Source organism: Taudactylus pleione, unplaced genomic scaffold (genome assembly GCF_031769625.1).
Source record: "Taudactylus pleione unplaced genomic scaffold, aTauple2 ptg000065l, whole genome shotgun sequence".
Classification (NCBI taxonomy): Eukaryota; Metazoa; Chordata; class Amphibia; order Anura; family Myobatrachidae; genus Taudactylus; species Taudactylus pleione.
In genome coordinates, this window is record NW_028284467.1 from 15,624,747 (window position 1) to 15,647,810 (window position 23,064).

At 46.0% G+C, this 23,064-nt stretch overlaps 1 protein-coding gene and 1 pseudogene across 1 annotated transcript in view; both read left to right on the plus strand.

The window, feature by feature from the left end:
- Positions 1-23,064, plus strand: part of LOC148534714 (uncharacterized) — a 169,062-nt pseudogene that overhangs the window by 18,633 nt on the left and 127,365 nt on the right.
- HDAC7 (histone deacetylase 7) overlaps positions 20,467-23,064 on the plus strand; it is a 348,234-nt gene continuing 345,636 nt past the window's right edge. Inside the window, exon 1 of the mRNA XM_088465963.1 lies at positions 20,467-20,559. The gene's annotated coding sequence lies outside the window, so the exon portion shown is untranslated. The remainder of the gene's footprint in view (positions 20,560-23,064) is intronic.

The window sequence follows — 23,064 nt, forward strand, 5'->3', positions numbered from 1 at the left end:
AGAGTGACAAGATAGGAAAATGAGGCAGGCAGCAGTGTTGAGGACAGACTGGAGAGGGACGAGGCAGGAGTTAGGAGGGCCAGAAAGGGACAGTTTACATTGAGAAAGGGTCTGATTCTGGAAATATTACAAAGATGGTAAAGGCAGTATTTTGAAAGGTATTGGATGTGGGGGAAGAAAAGGACACAGTCAAGGATGACACCTAGACATTGGCCTTGGGGATTGGAGCAGTGTGGGACATGTCAACAGAGATGGTGAAGGTGGGAGTAGAGGGGACCTTGGCTGGAAGAAAAAGGATGAGTTCAGTTTTTGAAAAATTAAGTTTCAGAAAGTGTTGTACCACCCAGATGAGATAGCTGACAGGCAGGAGGTGACATGGGAGAGGACAGAGGGAGAGAAGTTCAGGAAAGCAATGCAAAGTTGGGTATTGTTAGTATAGAGGTGGTATTGAAATCCAGGAACTGATACACTTACCAAGGAAATATGTGTACAGGAAGAAAAGAAGGAGGCCAAGGTCAGAACTTTGGGGTACAACAAGGGGAAGGATAGGGGAAGTGGAGGTACAATTAGATAGAAAGAGCTGTTGAACAAGTAGGAGATAAACCAGGAAAATGATTAGTCACAAAACCCAACAGAGTAGAGGTTTTGGAGAAGAAGGGGGTGGTCAAAGATGTCAAATACTGCTATGAGGTCAAGGTGTATAAAAATATTGGAAGAGACCAAAATCCAGTGGAGTGGGTCTATCAGGGAGTGGGAGGAGAGGAAGGTTGAGATAGTTGTCAACTGCCTGCTTGAGGAGCTTGAAGGCACAGAGTGAAGAGAGATTGGCTGGTAGTCAGCAACGGAGGAGTCAAGAGATTTTTTTTTTTTTTAAATAATGGGCAGTCTACTGTAGACCCTGCTTGAAGGATGATGGAATGCTGCCAGAAAAGTGAAATAAGTTGATCAGGTGGGCAATGCTTTAGATCAGGCCTGGCCAACCTGTGGCTCTCCAGCTGTTGTGAAAGTACAAGTCCCAGCATGCCCTGCAACAGTTTTGGCATTCCCTAATAGCAAAACTGTAGCAGGGCATGCTGGGACTTGTAGTTTCACAACAGCTGGAGAGCCACAGGTTGGCCACGCCTGCTTTAGATGGAAAGTATTGAAGATGGTAGGAGAATTAGTATCAAGGGGCATGTGGAGGGTGGAGAGAATGAGAAGAGTTGCTTCAGCCATGGAGACTGGTGTGAAGGATGACAAGGTTGGTAGTCCCTGGAGGGTAGCAGGGAGATAGAGCCTGAAGTGATAATATGTCATAGAACTATTTTGAAGATAAGTGGAAGGCAAAATCAAACACACTAATAGAGGAGGCAAGGGAGGGGGAGTGCAGGAGCGAGTTGAAGTTAGTGAAGAGGCAGCAAGGTTTGGAGGCCTGTTGGGAGATGAGGGCTTTGAAATAGGATAGAACTGCTTCTAAGGGCACCCAGCATAGAAATGGATAGGTTATCTCTATATATTATAAAATATATTTGTATATTTCCAGTTGTTTTTGCTTATGTAATTCCAAACTCATGTAGGCATCAGGTACCCCCAATTAGCACATAAAGCTACCTCAAGCAGAGCGGCTAAACAAATTTGGTAAAAAGATCTCAAAATAACCACATACACCCAGTTCTTCTTACTTAGTGCTGCTGTATATTCCAATAATGGAGACCTGTGTATCACAAACCATTGGCCAGAGGACATGTGCTGTAGCAGGTCTTGTGGTTATTTTCTTATTTGCGACATAAAGTGTACAGTATGTGTTATCCTCTCATATAACCATAGTGTCTTTATAGGAATGGCACATTTTGCACAAAACATCTTCCTTAATTTACCCTCGTGTCCATCTCCACATCCATCTCCAACCTCTGTGACCTGTCAGAGACATAGACAGGTAATGATGAACACTTTAAGGGGGCAATTTAATTTGAGGCAGTGCTGGTGTTGTGCCATAAGATCAATGTAGGAATGCTCATAATGCTGTCTGCCTATAAGGGTGCAAAGTAAAAAGAGTGATGATAGGCATCTGTAAGAATCAGTGATGGGCACAGCTGTACGTCACAACCGAACATAGGGGGCGATTCAGACCCGGACGCAATGCAGCGGTCGCACGCTATGGCCGATTGTCGCCCGTCTGCGTATGCGTATGCGTCAACATGTGCATGCGCAAGCCAGTCTTTGCGATCGGGAAGCTATCGTCGATATACACAGATGGGCCGCTACTTTGAGTGACAGAATGTGCCGTTTGTGGGTGGTGACGGGGGAAGATGCTTGTAAACAGAGTGGTGCTGCGAACGCAGGCGTGTCTGAGCATCAAAATGGCGTTAACAGGGCGTGCATAATTAAAGTGGTTGACGTTACCTCTTTTTTTTACTGCAGCACTCGCAGTGCTTGCGGTAGGGTAATGTCTACCTCAAACACTGCGTATGCCTCCAATGGTTGTCGATGGTATCGATGGTTTAATATACTTCCTGGAAATGACTTGTGCTGTGAAGGTAAAGGGGGCAGTATTAGACCAGCTTGCTATCGCTTTGCCGCCGCATGCTGTCATTGAGGGCGTCCTTACGTCAGGCCGTGCGAGAGCGGAATTTGCATATTCGCCCCCTGGCGGCTTCGAGAGACGCAGCATAGCGAGTGGGTCTGAATGAGCTCCATAGCGCCACACTGAATATGCCCCTAAAGGTGAGCCCAATGAAGGAGTACAAGGGGAACATGAGTGCTTGATAGATAACAGGGGTTGTGCAAACATGCTTTAGGAATTTCATAGTGCACTCCACTTAAAGCAGAACAAAGCGCTTTTGCAACGAATTCTACGCCTCAGAACTTAAGTCTTTTTAAGCTATTAGAATGACTGATTACCTGTCTCTGTCATGTCATAATAGGTGGAGAGAAACTATCAGCATTTAAGAAAAATGTGTCCCGTAAAAAGGTGAATAAAAATAAATATTATTATTGCATATATGATACTTCATGAACTGGGAAATGTTAATTCATTCTTATAGGACCCCTTTATGGGATGTAGTTTATATCCCGATGTGCAGGATGCCGGCACTCAGAATGCCAGCGCCGGAATCCAGACACTGGTCAGAATCCCGATGCCGGCATCCTGATGGTAAGTAGTGGGGTTAGGAGGAGGGTTAGGATTAGGTGTAGGTACTAGAGGAAAGGTTAGGGTTAGGCAGTAGGGGGGGAGGTTAGGTTTAGGGTGTGGGGAGGGAGGGTTAGGTTTAGGGGTAGGAGAAGGGGTACGATACGATCCCTGTCGGGATGTCGGCGTCAGGATTCTGACAGCCGGGATACCAAGCACCGGTATCACGTTCCAGGAAGATGAAGACATAAGTCACCACAGCATCATACAAATTTCAGTATTGTACATCTAAAATATTTTATTTACCAGTTATTTATATAGCGCACACATATTCCGCAGCGCTGTACAGAGAATATTTGGCCATTCACATCTGTCCCTGCCCCAGTGGAGCTTACAATCTATATTCCCTACCACATGCTCACACACTAGGGGCTATTTTATGGGGAGCCAATTAACCTACCAGAATATTTTTGGAGTGTGGGAGGAAATCGGGGTGCCTGGAAAAAACCCACGCAAGCACAGGGAGAATATACAAACTCCACACAGTTAGGGCCGTAGTGGGAACCAAACCCATGACCTCAGTGCTGTGAGGCAGTAACGCTAACCATTACACCGTCTGTGCTGCCCATATGTATGCTGCGTACACTATTTTCTTTTATATTATATATAATTACATGTGCTTTAACAGGCACTTACCATTTCGATAAAGTCTGCAAGGAATAAATCCTAGACAATTATAAGGAATGGCATTTTACAGTAATTTCAATCAATAGCATAACAGCATCTTTTGTGTATGTCAATGTTATGGCTTGCAATGGTAAACTCAATTACGTTGGTTAATCCCTGTGGTTAAAGTATTTCAAAGCATGAAACCAAAATGTTTGTTTTTAATGAAATAAATCTCTGCCTGTCTCCTCCAGTACAATCTTATGATAAAGCCTCTACTGTATGTCTTGAACACAGTAAACATATTATAGACTTCCTGGTTTCCGAATGCTAATTTAATGGAGGTGGTTATGTAAGCCATGATAACACACAAGAGCTGAGGTCAGTCAAAAGATCTGGTTGAACAAGTGGCTTGGTGGTGCATTGACTATAATGATTAAATATAGATTATTTCTTGGGTTTAGTAGTAGTGTCAGCACATGACTAACTTGGAGAGTTCCCTTTGTGTCCCCATATAGTAGGCATCACAATTCAACTGGAAGCATAAATGGGCAAAGGAACTAAGGAGCTCATTCAGACCCGATCGCTAAGCTGCGCTCGCTCGCTCTTGCCGATAATCGCACATCTGCGTATGGTTCACAATGCACGTGCGCAAGCCAGTCTTAGCGATCGGGAATCGAGCGCTCGTTGTACACAGACTGGCCACTACTTTCGGTGACAGATAGCGCCGTTTGTGGGTGGTAACAGGAGAAGGTGCTTGTGAACAGGGGTGTAGATGTGCGAACGCAGGCGTGTCTGGGCGTCAGAACGGAGTTTAATGGGTGTGCATAATCAGCAAAGTAGCGTCATTGAACACGTCACTTTGTTGTTTTTTAGCCTGAACTGCTCGCAGTGCTTGTGGTAGGGTAGGGGCTATCACAAGCGCTGCAAGCAGCTCCGATGGCCCTCGATGTTCCCGATTAAACACACTCTTCCTGGAGATGACGTGTGCAGTGTGTGACAGGTGGGAGGTTTTATAGTCCAGCGTATGCTCACTGCCATCGCTCTCTAAGACACAGAGGGCATCCTTACACCGCAAAGAGTGATCGCTTGATTTGCATACCCGGCCCCTTTTGCAAGCGAGAGTCCGCAGCTTAGCGATCGGGTCTGAATCAGGTCCTAAGTGTGTATATGTTGTGTGTGTACAGTACAAGAAAGGAAGAGGCCTAGTGTAGTTCAATACTATAATTTAACATTGTTGTTAATTTATACACTGTCAAGGCGGGTATATATCATTATCATTCAATTGCTCATTAATCGTGCACAATCAGGCATGAAACTGTCAAAAACGACCAGCGATGCGCGCTCCCGCTGGCCATTTTTTTACATCAATCATCGCCTGAACATGTTGGTCAATCTGCCGATAATCACAGATTGGCCATGTTCAGGGATGAGGGAGTGACTTAGTGACTTAGTGACTGATCGCTCAGTGTAGGCACTACAAGGAATGAGGAACGACTGCACGATTACAATGTTGTAGTCGTACTGTCGTTCCACTATCTGCAAGTGGATACGCACCTTAAGTTGCTTCACAAAGGCAGATAAAGTGGGTGGGGTGGGGTGCAGAACAAACTTATAATAGGGACAACAAAAGTAGACATCATACGTAAAGACGTAAAAAAGTGGTCCTACTAATGAGACTTCACTATTTTGTGTTACTATTGCAGAGAAGTGAATGCGAGATGAGGTGTGATTGGGCAGGCTCTGGTAATGTGGTGGGTTTTCTAAAAGATTTTAAAGATCTGAAAGCTGGTGAAAAGTCTGATCCGGCAGAGTTGGGCAAACCAGAGGTGGGTAATAGCAGAGACTATCTGGCAATTTTTAGCCTAGGGGATGTGCACTCAGGATGGTACATTATTCGCAGGGCCGAAACATTGCACAGAGTGCAGGGCTCTGTGGGGAACACTGTTGCTGCCAGACAGCCCTTTTATCTGGCTAGCAGGGTGGAATGGCATCCTAGAGCTAGTATCACGGCTGCAGTGCCGCCCAGAGTGTCCTTAGGATGCTACAGCAGAGCTGTAACTAGACTTTTTGGTCCCCTGTGTCAGAAAGAGCATTGGCATCCCCCCCCCCATTTTTTCAAATAGGGGCATAAGATAGTACACCCAAAAAAGGGGGGCCATGGCCTCATGGGGAAGGGCCAGGGAAGAGATAGGGGAGGCCAGTAAATGCTGGGGATAAAAGAAGAGGAAGCTAGAAGTGAGAATGATAATAAACAGAAACATTGACTAGCCCAAACAGCGCCCCCTGCCCTGCAGTGCCCTGTGCCATGGCACAGGTCGCACCACTTTAGTTACGGCCCTATGCTCCAGGCACGCACTCTGTAGTCTGTACAGATATCCAGAGCATCCTGAGAATGCTCCAGACGGTGCTGTACTTCCCGGCGCTCGTGGCCCAGCCCCTTTGGTGCATCATCATGATGCTATGCTTTCAGGGGGCGGACCGGCACAGCACGCAATGCTGCCCTGTTACGGCACTGACTGTTCGCTCTTCCAAAGGATTAATGACCACGGTACAGAGTGCATGTAGCAAAGAAAATGCTGAACAAACCAGGAAATGTCCCTCTCCACCTGTTAAATATCATAATCTCTCTCTTAATATATCTTCCCGCTAAGCAAACTATTTTTGCGTAATATGCACGTGTCCCAGCCCATATCGACCTTTCAATAATCTACTCCAGTAAGCTCCTCCCATTAGAATTTACTACATGTTGCATCACTGCACACATTGCCAATTTCATATTCAAATTTATTGTTTAAAAGGGGCATATGATAATAATATGATAACACAAAACACCCTTTGCTTTGCACTGCAGTCCCACAATCAGTGGTGTAACTATAAATTTTGCTCCCCCCTGCCAAAAATGTTTCTGATGCCCGTACCCCCCCACATGGCATTTTGGTCAAATCATTACAGGGCCATTTATATGCAATTTGGCTCCTAGTGCAAAAATTACACATGTGCTCCCAACACCCCCCTAGACAGTTTACAGTATTTTCCTCCTTGTAGTAATGCCCATTACACATTATGCCGCACACCGTAAGGCCCCTTACACATTATTCCACACACCATAATGCCCATCAAACATTATGCCACTGTAATGGCTGTAATGCCTATTACCAAAGTGCAAGTGCCACTTACATATTTGCCCCCTGACACCATTTTATGCCCCACAGTAAGGCTTCTAATTACTTTTAAATTACCTGCTCGTTGTCAGGGGTCTTATACAGTGCCCCCAGTAGTGCCCCTTATACATTGCCCCCAGTAGTGGTCCCCCTATGCAGTGCCCCAGGTAGTGGTCCCTCTATGCACTGCCCCTTACATAATGCCCCTTATATAGTGCCCCCAGTCCTAACCCCCCAGCAGTGCCCCCAGTAGTAGTCCCCCCCAGCAGAGCCTCCAGTAGTAGTCCTCCCCCAGCTATGCCCCCAGTAGTAGTCCCCCACCTATGCACTGCCCCCAGCAGTAATCCCCACCTATGCAGTGCCCTCAGTTGTGTTCCCACCAGTGCAGTGCCCCCAGTAGTAGTCCCCCCAGCAGTGCCCCCAGTAGTAGTCCCACCCAGCAGTAGTCCCCCCCAGCAGTGCCCAGTAGTAGTCCCCCCCAGTAGTCCAGCAGTGCCCCCAGTTGTAGTCCCCCAACAATGCCCACAGTTGTAGTCCCCCCCAGCAGTGCCCCAGTAGTAGTCCCCCCCCAGCAGTGCCCCCAGTAGTAGTCCCCCCAGCAGTCCCACCCAGCAGTGCCCCCAGTAGTAGTCGTCCAAGCAGAGACCCTAGTAGTAATCCCCCTCTATGCAGTGTTCCCCAGTGTGCAGTGCTCCTAGTAGTACCCCAAGCAGTGCCCTTAGTAGTAGTCACCCCAGCAGCGCCCTTAGAAGTAGTCCCCCCCAGCAGTGCCCTTAGTAGTAGTCCATCCTCCCCCCCAGCAGTGCCCTTAGTGGTAGTAGTCCCCCCCCAGTGCCCTTAGTAGTAGTCCCCCCCAGCAGTGCCCTTAGTAGTAGTCCTCCCCCCAGCAGTGCCCTTAGTAGTAGTAGTCCCCCCGCAGTGCCCTTAGTAGTAGTCTGTCCTCCCCCCAGCAGTGCCCTTAGTGGTAGTAGTTCGTCCTCCCCCAGTGCCCTTAGTAGTAGTCCGTCCTCCCCCCCAGCAGTGCCCTTAGTGGTAGTCCCCCCAGCTGTGCAGTCCTCCATCTCCCCCAGCCAGACACACACACACACACAAAGAAAAGAAAACTCTGCTTACCTTGATCCCTGCTCCGGCATGCTCCTCCGTGCAGCGTCCTCCCGGGCCGTCCCGCTCTGCATGATGGTAGTACGTCATGACGTCTCTCCCATCACTCACTGCAGGAGCCAGAAGCCTGGCTCCCGCAGTGGGCCCAGCAGCCGATGAGAGTCTGACAGACTCTCATCGGCTTCTAAAACAAACATACAGCTGCCGGCGCCGGCGGATGTGTGTTTGTTGCTAGTAGTGTAGTGCGGACGGCACTTATGTGCTGTCCACATTACCGCTCTGCCTGGGTGACTAACAGATGTTAGAGGTCCAGTACGACCTCTAGCATATGTCTCCTCCTAGACGGCGGCCATTTTGGGAGGGCTGTTTTCTGCAGATTTCATGCAGACGGCTAGTTCGCATGGAATCTGCAGCCACCTCGCCCCACAAGCCTCCGCGCCCTCAAGCCACCGCGGGGGCTGCGGGGGCAGTAGTTACGCCACTGCCCACAATACTGCTCTTGGTAACACACTGTCAGTAGATGATAATACATGGGTGTGTTTTTTCCTTAGAATACCTGGGCCCAAGTCAATGTCCAAATTGATGATAATAGGTTTTTGGTGATGGGTGAGGAATTAAAATTAATGATATAGCTGTTTAGTGGTGGGTTAATGACAACAGGCATATATTATCTCAGTTGAATGACCAGCGCTTGATGCACACAGATGACCTTTCATGAGTAGAGCAGCATGAATCTGGACACACCTGGCCTGAAAGCTCAGAACAGTGCCCTGAAATTGGAACTGTCACATTAGAATGACTATTTCCCTATAGATTGTAAGCTTGCGAGCAGGGCCCTCTTACCTCTATGTTTGTCTGTTATTACCCAGCTTTGTTCTATTGATGTTATTTCCAATAGTAAAGTGCAACACCAATGGAATATGCAGCGCTACATAAGAAACTTATTCTTGCAGTTTTGACTAACTGCTGTTGCTGGTACCTTCAACTCCTGGAAAGCAGAGCAACACTGTAGACATTCAAAACCAGTTTAAACACTAAGGGGTGAAATGACTAACGGGTAAATTTACCAAGATTCGAGAAGGTCCCGATTTTCAAAATGATTTATCTCGCTGGTAGTTGCCAAAATTCGGGTGATTTAATCCCTTTTTTTTTTGCAAATTTACCAACAGGCGATTTGAGGCTAAACAAGTTTGCCAATGGTGAAGCAGAACGAGATATCTCTCCCGAGTATCTCGTTTTGCAGGAGATTACTCACCCAAGATTGCAGTGTTTTCTCTCTGCAAATCTCTCCTGAGCTAGCAGCCTGCACATATCAGTGAGATATGTGCTTGTTACTTGTGTGTTAAAACTTGTAAAAAATAGATACATTTTTTTTTTTTTTTTAATTATGTGAGGTCTCTCCCCCAAAACACTAACCAGCGCCGGGCTTGCCAGCCTGTCCTGGTTCTTAATTTACAGGGAAAAAAATGTGTAGGGTTCCACTGTAAATTACGAACCAGCAACAGGCAGCAGGGACAGAGCTGGTTTTAAATATACGGAGCAAAAAAATGACATGAGGTACCCCGTATATAAAACCAGCCCTGGACCCTTTCTAATGGGGGGACTGATGCCACAGCCAGGGGTGCCCTTTCCCCGGGCCCCCCAGCCGCAGCATTAGTCAGCCCAGGCCAGGGATCCCTGGGAAGTTGGGGATCCCCCCATTAAAGGGGTCGCCCTTTCCAGGGCACCCCTGGCCTAGGTTGAGAGCCCGGGGCTATCCCCACCACCCCTGGGTGGCGGGTTTATATTGTTAGGTGTGGCGTAAAAATTAGATTTGTCATCATTGTCTTTACAGTGGAACTACAGGTCCCAGCAAGCCTCCCCTGCATGCTGGTACTTGGAGAACCACAAGTACCAGCATGTGGGGCATTAAGGGCCCACTGGTACCTGTAAAGAAATGGTTAATAAAACACACAACACACCGTGATAATAAAGCTTTAATGCATCCATAACACACTTACACATTCCAGATGTTCATGTCCCCTTGTCAATGTAAAGTATCCCATCGAATTACCTGTAAAAAAATGTCCAACACTCAGCTTTATGTCCCTCGATGTTCTCCGTAGAAATCCAATACGTGGGCCGGATACAGTGTAACAACATGCTTCTGCATGAGATGAGAGACATCTCTCTCTAACTCACCCGACTTTGCCTTTAGTAAATTTGCAAGCAGGGAAACAATCAATAAATCACCCGAGATGGTTATCTCGACCTATCTCGAATATTAGTAAATGTACCCCTAAGAATCGTGTTGGTCCGATTCAGCATTCACAGGAGTATTTTGTAATTTTTACAAACAAAGGAATTTACTGTGGAAAAAACTGGAGTATTTTCTGTATTTTCAAAGGTGACCACAGGAGTTTTGGTACTTAATATGTGGCCGTAAATATAATTACAACTGAATACAGCATCGTCTGAACACGGCAGTACTTTTGGGTCCCCCTCATAGCAGAGGCAGCACCAAACTCCTGAGCCTGTCCTGGTTCTAAAAATATGTGGGAAAAACCTGTAGGATTCTCCCGTATTTTAGGAACCAGCACTGGGCTCTGAGAGCCAGTCCTGATTTTAAAAATAGGGCGAAAAAATGGCATGGGGTTACTGTAATTGCTTTGCAAAAATGCACATTAATCCACTGGAAAACTAGGCAGGTTTTTTATAAATGTTTCTGATTGGTGAGACAGCTCAAATTGCTTTTAATACTTCAGCTACAGTATCTTCCTGTCAGAGCTTAAAAATAAGTAAAGTGTAATAAAAGAAAAAAAACTCCTTTTCAATTTGTACAAGAATATGATATTTAAATAAATATTGCTTTGTGCTCCCTTTATGAAAATGATATAATGCTGCCACCTTAGCGATAAAAAAATATAATTCATCTTTTCAATTAAATAATGTTGTGCCCTTTACTAAATTAGTAAGCTTGACCCCTTTATTAATTTAATTAAATAATATTGCCCACTATATAAAATGAATTAAAAATGTTGCACTCTTAAATAAGTGAATTAAAGTTCCTATCAGATAATGTCAGCTTACATTTCAACACCAGATGAATAGAGCTAAAACATATATACAATAAAGACACAGTGACATATTGGCAAGAAAAATGGTCTGCTTTATTTAATTATTTATTGAAAGGAGGGAAAATGTATTATGGCGAAGAAAGAATGGCACTACATACACTGTTGCCATCTTTCCCAAATATTCCAATAAAAGGTGTAGATGGGGGCCCAGCTCAAGGCTAGTGGGCCCACACATCAGCATCAGAAAAAAAACTATTCAATGATCTGCATTTTTTCCCCTGATTTCACGATTCTCCAATCCACCAATATGCACCCATACATTACAGATAGTTTTCAGTGTTTTGCGGATCATTTTCAGCAAACAGATTTGCTGATTGTATGGCTCATAATTTTCCTAGTAACGGTTGGCAAACCAACTGATAACTATTATTATTATTGCCATACACTGGCAATCTACAACCCGATTGGTCGGTGAAATTCAACATTTTGAGCAATATGATTTACCGATTCCAATCACTATTTGGTTGGAATCGGCAATCAATGATCCCCATACATTGCCTTTTTCTGGGATAACCTGCTGAAAAATGCTGTTTGCTTATGTATGGGCACCGTTAGATTATGGTCAACTGCCCATTGCCAACAACAGTGTTCTCCTCTGAATTTTTTTACAGCTGGGCAGCATTGTGAGGTAGCTGGAGGTGTGTGTGTGACCATGTCACATCTACACAGATGACATGTCATCATGAATGGTGACCTAACTTCCTTGGTGGCCCAATCACAAACCCTAATTGCTAACTTCTAGTGGCTGACCCAGCTTAGCCTAATCGTAACCTCAACCCAGTGCCTAACCCTCCTGGAGTCACTTAACGCTAATTGACCGCATTCTGAGAATGTCGACAATTCACATGGCGACATTTCAGATGTCAGCAATCTGAAGATGTCCATCTGGTACCTGTCGACATGTTGAACCATGTCAACATTCTAGAATTGACAATTGTCAACATGATAAATGTCAACCATGTGACTGGATGCCTACTGAAAGTATAATGTGGAGGCAGGAGAATGACACAGTGTTCTGGGCAAAACAAGGGACGGAGAATTCAATAGAACACAAAAAATTGGACATACATACACGGTCATGGTTATCCTAGGTCATGCCTGTTGTTTTGCAACTGAAATTGTTAAAGTTTACCATATTCATAGCAGCAAATACATATTTTTGTTTTCCTGCATAGGGCATTAAAAAAGTTTTAGGTTGAATTAACTATGCAAACATCACAGGGTGACCTCATTTCCTGCTTTTAAAATGCATGGTCATTAAGTGGGCTATATTCATTAAGTGGGCTATATTCTGTGGTTGTGACATGACAATGACACAGGTGCCTCACGAACCAGAGCACACAGGTTCTGCTGGTGCCCTTCAGTGACAGCCTGTTTTAAGGATATCAATACGGCCCTAGTGTTTATGCACACATCCTTTTACTGATCCTACTAGGCAGAAGCGCACATATAAAGGATTGTCTAGTGACATCACATGGTGAAGTCAACAGGATAACCCCTTTGAACAGAGAAGCCCAGACAGAAACAGAAGAAACCTCTATGTGGTTTCCTCTACCAGGAAGCAATACTGAATCCATTTAAATGGGATATAATAGTAGCTACTATTAGATGCATGTACATTGACTCTGTTAGTGCTTAAAATATTAAAGTAAAAAGTTGAAGATAGATGAGGAATGATGACTGCATTAAAGGGAGTAAAGTGGGACACATCAATGAATTGTATTGAATGTAGACTTGTACCCAGTAACTCATTACTATATATCTCTCACTGAGTTAGAAGATAAATTAAAGTAGTCATTACAATAGATATAATTCATTCTGATTGCTGAAAGTCAATCTGTTCTCTCTATATCAATGTCAAAAATATCAGATCAGGTCAAACAACAGTAAGTACAAGTACAATGCAAAAATAATATAAATGTACACTATTTTCTTATCCTCTAACTGGTCTATCAGATTTCCTCTTTTCTTTCTTCCTGTTCATTGTTATTACTGTTGTTAACTATGGTATAAAGAGGAGGGTGATGTCAAAAATATTACATTGTGTGACAATAGTGTTAAGTAGCTGGATACTTGTAATGACAGCTGTGGAGTCAGGAGCATAGTGAAATAAAAAGTGTTTATTGAAACAAAAACATAGTCCAGGCAAAGCAGAAAAACCAGGAGTGACACTTGAAGCGGACTGGAACCAGAAGCTTGAACCAGATTGGAACCAGTGGTGAACAGAAACTTGAAGGTATGCAAAACTGGATACAAACAATAACCACGCAGAGTGGATGAATCAAATTCAAATGCAGCAAAAGGAACAGTTTGCAGAGGTCCAGCTAGCTAGAGTTGCACAGGTTTCCGGCTGGATATATACAGAGACTGGATATAAGTAAAGGCAAAAAGCTGCAGAGTAGATGAGACAGACTCACAGACAGCAGTTTGAAGAAGTCCAATAGACAGGAGCACATGTTCAGGCAGTGAAATACAATCAAAGGAAAACAATCAATGACCAGCAAGGCTGCATGGTGAGGTGCAGGAATAAATAGTCTGCAAGGCAGTGCAGGTGATTAAACAGGGGAGTGAGATTAAGGGGCCTATGTAGCAAGGTGGTTTTTACATAAAATTATGCAAAAACTGCTTTTTGGAGTTGGCCCCAGCAGTTTACACCATCTTTACATGATGTAAATGGAGACTTAGGAGCAGGAGAGAGATTTTCTGATATCTCTCTTGCAGCCTCCGGCTGGCTCCGGAAGCTGATACTGTTCGCATGCGCAGTGTCAGCTTTCCCCAGAGAAGTCTTTCATTTCTGTGAAAGACTGCTCCAATTTGCCGGGCATATTATAATATTCCCTGTGGTTTAGATAAATAATAATCGAGACAGTTTCACTATGGGTAACCGCTCCACTGGCTCACTTCTCCACTCTTTTCACTGCTTGATACATCAACCCCCAAAAATCTCATAAGAGCAGCGTTTAGAGTAGCTCAGTAAAAGCTGCCTGTGAAATTTGAGACTAGTGTAAAAAGCACTCACATCATTCATAGAAATCCACTTTATTAAGGAAGATGGCACTGAATAGTATTCAGAAATGTAGTTAGTTTCGGACTATTTTCTGCTGTGACAGCTGTTAAAAAGCTGCAAGCAGACAGGGTGAATAGGGATAATGCTCAAACAAAGAAGTGAATTTCTATTATGCCCCTGTTCGGTTACTGAGAGCCCTCTCTGCAGCTGTTTGGTTACTCAGAGCCCTCTCTGCAGCTGTTTGGTTACTGAGGGCACTATCTGCCCCTGTTCGGTAACTGAGGGCACTCTCTGCCCCTGTTTGGTTACTGAGGGCACTCTCTGCAGCTGTTCGATTACTGATTGCACTCTCTGCCCCTGTACGGTTACTGAGGGCACTCTCTGCAGCTGTTTGGTTACTGAGGGCACTCTCTGCCCCTGTTCGGTTACTGAGGGCACTCTCTGCTGCTGTTCAATTTCTGAGGGCACTCCCTGCTGCTGTTCGGCTACTGAGGGCACTCTCTGCCGCTGTTCGGTTATTGAGGGATCTCTCTGCCCCTGTTCGGTTACTGAGGGCACTCTCTGCCCCTGTTCGGTTACTGAGGGCACTCTCTGCCCATGTTCGGTTACTGAGGGCACTCTCTGCCCCTGTTCGGTTACTGAGGGCACTCTCTGCAGCTGTTTGACTACTGAGGGCACTCCCTTCCCCTGTTCGGTAACCGAGGGCACTCTCTGCTGCTGTTTGGTTACCGATGGCACTCTCTGCAGCTGTTTGGTTACTGAGGGCACTCTCTGCTGCTGTTCGGTTACTGAGGGCACTCTCTGCTGCTGTTCGGTTACTGAGGGCACGCTCTGCCCCTGTTTGGTTACTGAAGGCACTCTCTGCCCCTGTTCAGTTACTTAGGGCACTCTCTGCCCCTGTTCAGTTACTGAGGGCACTCTCTGCAGCTGTTCAATTACTGTGGGCACTCTCTGCCCCTGTTCGGTTACTGAGGGCACTCTCTGCAGCTGTTCAATTACTGAGGGCACTCTCTGCCCCTGTTCAGTTACTGAGGGCACTCTCTGCCCCTGTTCGATTGCTGAGGGCACTCTCTGTCCCTGTTCGGTTACTGAGGGCACTCTCTGCTGCTGTTCGTTTACTGTGGGCACTCTCTGCCCCTGTTCAGTTGCTGAGGGCACTCTCTGTCCCTGTTCAATGCTGAGGGCACTCTCTGCCTCTGTTTGGTTACTGAGGGCACTCTTTGCCTCTGTTTGGTTACTGAGAGCACTCCCTGCCCCTGTTCAGTTACTGAGGGCACTCTCTGCTGCTGTTCAATTACTGAGGGCACTCCCTGCTGCTTTTCAGCTACTGAGGGCACTCTCTGCAGCTGTTCGGTTACTGAGGGCACTCCCTGCCCCTGTTCGGTTACTGAGGGTACTCTCTGCCCCTGTTCGGTTACTGAGGGCACTCTCTGCACATGTTCGGTTACTGAGGGCACTCTCTGCAGCTGTTTGATTACTGAGGGCACTCCCTGCCCCTGTTCGGTTACTGAGGGCACACTCTGCTGCTGTTCAGTTACTGTGGGCACTCTCTGCCCTTGTTCGGTTACTGAGGGCACTCTCTGCCCCTGTTCAGTTACTGAGGGCACTCTCTGCCCCTGTTCGGTTACTGAGGGCACTCTCTGCCCCTGTTCGGATGCTGAGGGCACTCCCTGCCCCTGTTTGGTTACTGAGGGCACTCTCTGGCCCTGTTCAATGGTGAGGGCACTCTCTGCCCCTGTTTGGGTACTGAGGGCACTCTCTGCCCCTGATCGACTACTGAGGGCACTCTCTGCCCCTGTACAGTTACTGAGGGCACTCTCTGCCCCTGTTTGGTTACTGAGGGCACTCTCTGCAGCTGTTTGGTGACTGAGGGCACTCTCTGCCCCTGTTCGGTTACTGAGGGCACTCTCTGCTGCTGTTCAATTACTGAGGGCACTCTCTGCAGCTGTTTGACTACTGAGGGTACTCCCTGCCCCTGTTCGGTTACCGAGGGCACTCTCTGCTGCTGTTCAGTTACCAAGGGCACTCTCTGCAGCTGTTTGGTTACTGAGGGCACTCTCTGCCACTGTTCGGTTACTGAGGGCACACTCTGCCCCTGTTCGGTTACTGAGGGCACTCTGTGCCCCTGTTCGGTTACTTAGGGCACTCCCTGCCCCTGTTCGGTTACTGAGGGCACTCTCTGCTGCTGTTCAATTACTGAGGGCATTCCCTGCTGCTGTTCGGCTACTGAGGGCACTCTCTGTGCTGTTCGGTTACTGAGGGATCTCTCTGCCCCTGTTCGGTTACTGAGGGCACTATCTGCCCCTGTTCGGTTACTGAGAGCACTCTCTGCCCATGTTCGGTTACTGAGGGCACTCTCTGCCCCTGTTCGGTTACTGAGGGCACTCTCTGCAGCTGTTTGACTACTGAGGGCACTCCCTGCCCCTGTTCGGTTACCGAGGGCACTCTCTGCTGCTGTTCAGTTACCAAGGGCACTCTCTGCAGCTGTTTGGTTACTGAGGGCACTCTCTGCCGCTGTTCGGTTACTGAGGGCACGCTCTGCCCCTGTTCGGTTACTGAGGGCACTCTGTGCCCCTGTTCAGTTACTTAGGGCACTCTCTGCCCCTGTTCGGTTACTGAGGGCACTCTCTGCAGCTGTTCAGTTACTGAGGGCACTCTCTACCCCTGTTCGGTTACTGAGGGCACTCTCTGCAGCTGTTCGATTACTGAGGGCACTTTTATACCCCTGTTCAGTTACTGAGGGCACTCTCTGCCCCTGTTCGATTACTGAGGGCACTCTGTCCCTGTTCGGTTACTGAGGGCACTCTCTGCTGCTGTTCGTTTACTGTGGGCACTCTCTGCCCCTGTTCGGTTGCTGAGGGCACTCCCTGCCCCTGTTTGGTTACTGAGGGCACTCTCTGTCCCTGTTCAATGCTGCGGGCACTCTCTGCCTCTGTTTGGTTACTGAGGGCACTCTTTGCCCATGTTTGGTTACTGAGAGCACTCCCTGCCCCTGTTCGGTTACAGAGGGCACTCTCTGCTGCTGTTCAATTACTGAGGGCACTCCCTGCTGCTTTTCAGCTACTGAGGGCACTCTCTGCCGCTGATCAGTTACTGAGGGCACTCTCTACCCCTGTTCAATTACTGAGGGCACTCTCTGCCCCTGTTCGGTTACTGAGGGCACTCTCTGCCCATGTTCGGTTACTGAGGGCACTCTCTGCTCCTATTCGGTTACTGAGTACACTCTCTGCAGCTGTTCGATTACTGAGGGCACTCCCTGCCCCTGTTCGGTTACTGAGGGCACTCTCTGTTGCTGTTCGGTTACCGAGGGCACTCTCTGCCGCTGTTCGGTTACTGAGGGCACTCTCTACTGCTGTTCAGTTACTGAGGGCACTCTCTGCCCTTGTTTGGTTACTGAGGGCACTCTCTGCCCCTGTTCAGTTACTGAGGGCACTCTCTGCCCCTGTTCGGTTACTGAGGGCACTCTCTGCAGCTGTTCGAATACTGAGGGCACTCTCTGCCCCTGTTCGGTTACTGAGGGCACTCTCTGCAGCTGTTTGGTTACATAGGGCACTCTCTGCAGCTGTTTGGTTACTGAGGGCACTCTCTACCCCTGTTCGGTTACTGAGGGCACTCTCTGCTGCTGTTCAATTACTGAGGGCACTCCCTGCTGCTGTTCGGCTACTGAGGGCACTCTCTGCCGCTGTTCGGTTACTGAAGGATCTCTCTGCCCCTGTTCAGTTACTGAGGGCACTCTCTGCCCCTGTTTGGTTACTGAGGGCACTCTCTGCCCATGTTCGGTTACTGAGGGCACTCTCTGCCCCTGTTCGGTTACTGAGGGCACTCTCTGCAGCTGTTTGACTACTGAGGGCACTCCCTGCCCCTGTTCGGTTACCGAGGGCACTCTCTGCTGCTGTTCGGTTAACGAGGGCACTCTCTGCAGCTGTTTGGTTACTGAGGGCACTCTCTGCTGCTGTTCGGTGACTGAGGGCACTCTCTGCTGCTGTGCGGTTACTGAGTGCATGCTCTGCCCCTGTTTGGTTACTGAGGGCACTCTCTGCCCTTGTTCAGTTACTTAGGGCACTCTCTGCCCCTGTTCGGTTACTTAGGGCACTCTCTGCAGCTGTTCAATTACTGAGGGCACTCTCTGCCCCTGTTCGATTACTGAGGGCACTCTCTGCAGCTGTTCGATTACTGAGGGCACTCTCTGCCCCTGTTCAGTTACTGAGGGCACTCTCTGCCCCTGTTCGATTACTGAGGGCACTCTCTGCCCCTGTTCGATTACTGAGGGCACTCTCTGTCCCTGTTCGTTTACTGTGGGCAATCTCTGCCCCTGTTCGGTTGCTGAGGGCACTCCCTGCCCCTGTTTGGTTACTGAGGGCACTCTCTGTCCCTGTTCAATGCTGAGGGCACTCTCTGCCTCTGTTTGGTTACTGAGGGCACTCTTTGCCCCTGTTTGGTTACTGAGAGCACTCCCTGCCCCTGTTCGGTTGCTGAAGGCACTCTCTGCTGCTGTTCAATTACTGAGGGCACTCCCTGCTGCTTTTCAGCTGCTGAGGGCACTCTGCCGCTGTTCGGTTACTGAGGGCACTCTCTGCCCCTGTTCGGTTACTGAGGGCACTCTCTGCCCCTCTCGGTTACTGAGGGCACTCTCTGCCCATGTTCGGTTACTGAGGGCACTCTCTGCTCCTGTTCGGTTACTGAGGGCACTCTCTGCAGCTCTTTGATTACTGAGGGCACTCCCTGCCCCTGTTCGGTTACTGAGGGCACTCTCTGCTGCTGTTCAGTTACTGAGGGCACTCTCTGCTGCTGTTTGGTTACTGAGGGCACTCTCTGCTGCTGTTCAGTTACTGAGTGCACTCTCTGCCCTTGTTCGGTTACTGTGGGCACTCTCTGCCCCTGTTCAGTTACTGAGGGCACTCTCTGCCCCTGTTCTGTTACTGAGGGCACTCTCTGCAGCTGTTCGATTACTGAGGGCACTCTCTGCCCCTGTTCGGTTACTGAGGGCACTCTCTGCTGCTGTTCGGTTACTGTGGGCACTCTCTGCCCCTGTTCGGTTGCTGAGGGCACTCCCTGCCCCTGTTTGGTTACTGAGGGCACTCTCTGTCCCTGTTCAATGCTGAGGGCACTCTCTGCCACTGTTTGGTTAGTGAAGGCACTCTTTGCCCCTGTTCGGTTACTGAGGGAACTCTGCCTCTGTTCGGTTACTGAGGGCACTCTTTGCCCCTGTTTGGTTACTGAGAGCACTTCCTGCCTCTGTTCGGTTGCTGATGGCACTCTTTACCCTTGTTCTGTTGCTGAGGGCACTCTCTGCCCCATTGTCTTGGTAGTTTCCTCTCCTTTCTTGATTTATTTTTATTTCTGCTTTTTATGCGTTTTGTCACTTTATTCAGAACTGCTGGTTATTAAAGCGTCCTGTTTTCTAAATAACTGAAACCCTAATTTAATGTTGGAAACCCCCAGGACAACCCAGAACTGGACAGACAGTAATCCCAGTGGTGAGTAACTGATAGCTTATATTAGTGTAACTTTCATTAAAGTAACATGACAGATGAACATCTGAATTCCAGTGTTTTAGTGGGAGAATTATTAAACCTTCTAAAGAGGACAAGTTGAGTTGTTGCCTGTAGCAGCCAATTTTTTCTTTGAAAAATGTAACACTTTTCTGCTTTTTTTTATACAGTGTGTTGACAAAATTTATATCTTCTCCTTAAACCCAAATAGACACATTTATCAAATAGGAGATGTATCAAAGCTTCAACTTGAACAAGTGAATAAGTTGCCCATAGCAACCAATCAGTTTAAAGAAAAATTGCCCTAGCTTTAACAATAATATTTCTGGTGTAAAATATCATGTTGAAATCAACCTCCCATATCAATACATTTTGTCAAAAGCCAGGGACACAATCTCAGGTACATTAACTTAGTTATGCACTATTACTATACAGTTTATCACATATTTATTAATAGCAGACACATTCCATAGCACCGATCTGCCATATAAATGGGTGAGGGGTGGCGATGCTTTTACATATACGTTATATATTATTGTATAACATCCACAGTAGACAGTCTTCAAAGCTGCTACTGAAATTGATTCCTGACACCGTTTTTTTTATTTTATTTTAGGTGAATATCTTTGCAGACCCTTCTTGTAGCAATGGGGTTAAGGTCAAGCAAAGCATTTCCTTCTATTGTCAATTGAACACAGTCATAGAGCCCCTCTGTATGGTCCCTCCCCAGTCTCCCTCCCCTTTCCTCCTCTCTCACTCTCTGTTCTTCTGGCTGCTGTTACTCTCACTCTCTCTGACTGCAGAGTGTGGATCTTGTGATGTCTCAAAGAAACTGTGCTGAAGATCAACATCCCCTCACTATGGTCTCCCAGCTATAGGAATTGCCTGCACAAACACCCCTCTGGTGAGTGTCTCCATGCATTCCTTATATGTTCTATGTATTTGCAGAATATTCACCTATCCAACTACTGTACATCAAATCCAACTCTCATGATTGACTCTTTTCCATTCATATTTGTTGTGTCCCTGCAGAATCCAAAACTCTCTGTATAACAGCTAATTTCTATGAAGGAAACAGTACACTTTACTCCATAAATACATTACATATCTCTGACAGTCTGACGTCTTCAAAAAGTTTGTATAATTGCATATCAGTTTATATAAGTTCCACGCTCATCTGCTAAATGGGTATGCTCCCATTAGCCAGTGCAAAACAGGGTTAATTTAGTTCAGATTCCGACAGCTAAGTGCATTTCTGAAAGGAATCTGTTTATCTTCCTGTAAAGTAATCTCACTTTTTTTTTTAACCAGTGAGAGCTTTCTAGGAAAACTATGCTCAGGAATCTAGGAATGTTGCTAATCATTACTTGCTGGAAACAGTATCAATTACAGATACATTTTAGGGATGATTCAGGTTACCACAACATCTCCCAAACTGATATATATATATATATATATATATATATATATTTATATATATATACACACACCCACACATATATACATACACGTTTATATATATATATATATATCCTCATATGATTTGTCCCTCTGCTGTATGAGACCTCTGAACTGATATATACTATGCACAGAATACCCATAACAGTCCTTAAACACTATTGTAACTGTAGTTGTTTTTGTAAAAGTTAAAAGCAAAATAAACAAGCGATATTTGGATTTTTCAAGATAAATAGGAATAAATATTTAAAAATTAGTAACTGGTAGATAAAATGAAATGAAAATGTTATGAGACATACTGTATAAGTGTAGATAACGCGAGGGGTGTAAAATTTATCAGTATATATATATTAAAGCAACATCAGTACAACTTTTAACTTGTAAGGAAAATTGTCACTATGCAATCACCTCTTTTAAGGTAAGTAACAACTTAAAAAAAAAATAAAAAAAAGGTGTAAGCAAGTTTTTCTTATAATATATGTACTGGCTGTAGGTATTTAGAGACATGGGGCCTATGTATTAATAATCGCAGTACTGGCGCAATTATTAACAATCTAACTGTCTGTGAATATTTAAATTTTAATGAAAATATCCCGGCTATGTACTACTGGGAAGTTGCAGGGACAGCGGTTGTGGTAACCGCTGTTCCTGCGAGTTAAATCCCCGGCATTTCGGAGAAGCTGACACTGCGCATGCGCACAGCGTCAGCTTCCTGGACTGGCTGGGGCCTGCGGGGAGAGATCAAAAGATCTCACTCCTTCCCCTGGAGCCCCCATAAGGGGCCTATGCATTAGCAGATCTTTCTCCAACGATGAAAGACAAAAGATTATCCCTTGAAAATTCCTGGGCTGCGGTGACAGATATCTGTCATGTACATGACAGATTTTTGCAAACGACGAACGATGAACGATATTGCATGACATCATTCAGGGAGTTAAGTTTTTTTAATGTTTCTATGAATTTTCATTAAAAATATTGTTCGGCGTTCGGCATTTACTACTTATAAACTGACAGATATTTCTAATATCTGGCAGCGATAAAGATAATTGACCAACATATTGGAGAGATGAAAGACACAATTTACCGGCCGAGGGAGTGCGCACCTGTCATCGTTCAGGGCCTATCCATTAGAAGATAAATTGAACGACTGAACAATATATCGTTCAGTCATTCAATTTACCTGCTAATGGATAGGCCCCTATAGACTTACAGTAGTTTACACCTTCTGAAGAGAGTGTAAACTACCGGTGCTAAACTCCGAAAAGCTTCGCTTTTTGGAATTAGTACATAGGGGTAAATTGTAGTCCCCATTGATAATAATGGGGACTGCGATCTGCAGTGCTAATTAGTACTTTGCAGGAGATTTCTGTGAAATCTTCCTCATTGTGCTTTTAGTACATAGGATTGATACATAAAATTATGCAGAAAATGGCTTGATACATAGGCTCCATGGTTTTATATTTATATCGCTAATGATGAAATTACCAGCACACTGTAATGTGATTATCTGTCCCATGAAATTAAGGAATGCCTGGGGCATAACCTGTCTATACATCTTATTCATATATTTAGCCTCTACTATATATAAAATGAGAAAATGAGATAGATGATCTCTCTATAACCAATTGTCCAATTGTTGATGCAAACAGTGATTGCTAATGTAGCCTTGCTGTTTAATACTGCTATTGACATCTAAAGGCAGATGGAAGAACTCCTAATTTCACGTTATGTCTGTTACATTTTTGTGCCTGGAATTAGTAAGGTTTTGGAGAATTTTAAAAAAATACAGTGGGGAAGTTGGGAAGAAGACTGAGGTCATTAATTTTTGTTGGTGTACTGGAAACGTCTTGCTAGCCCTCTGGCATTAGACACATGAAAAAGTCATAACCCAGGATTGTGGCCCTTGAGTATATCTGACTCACTTTTGCTGAGGAAGCAGACAAATCTTATG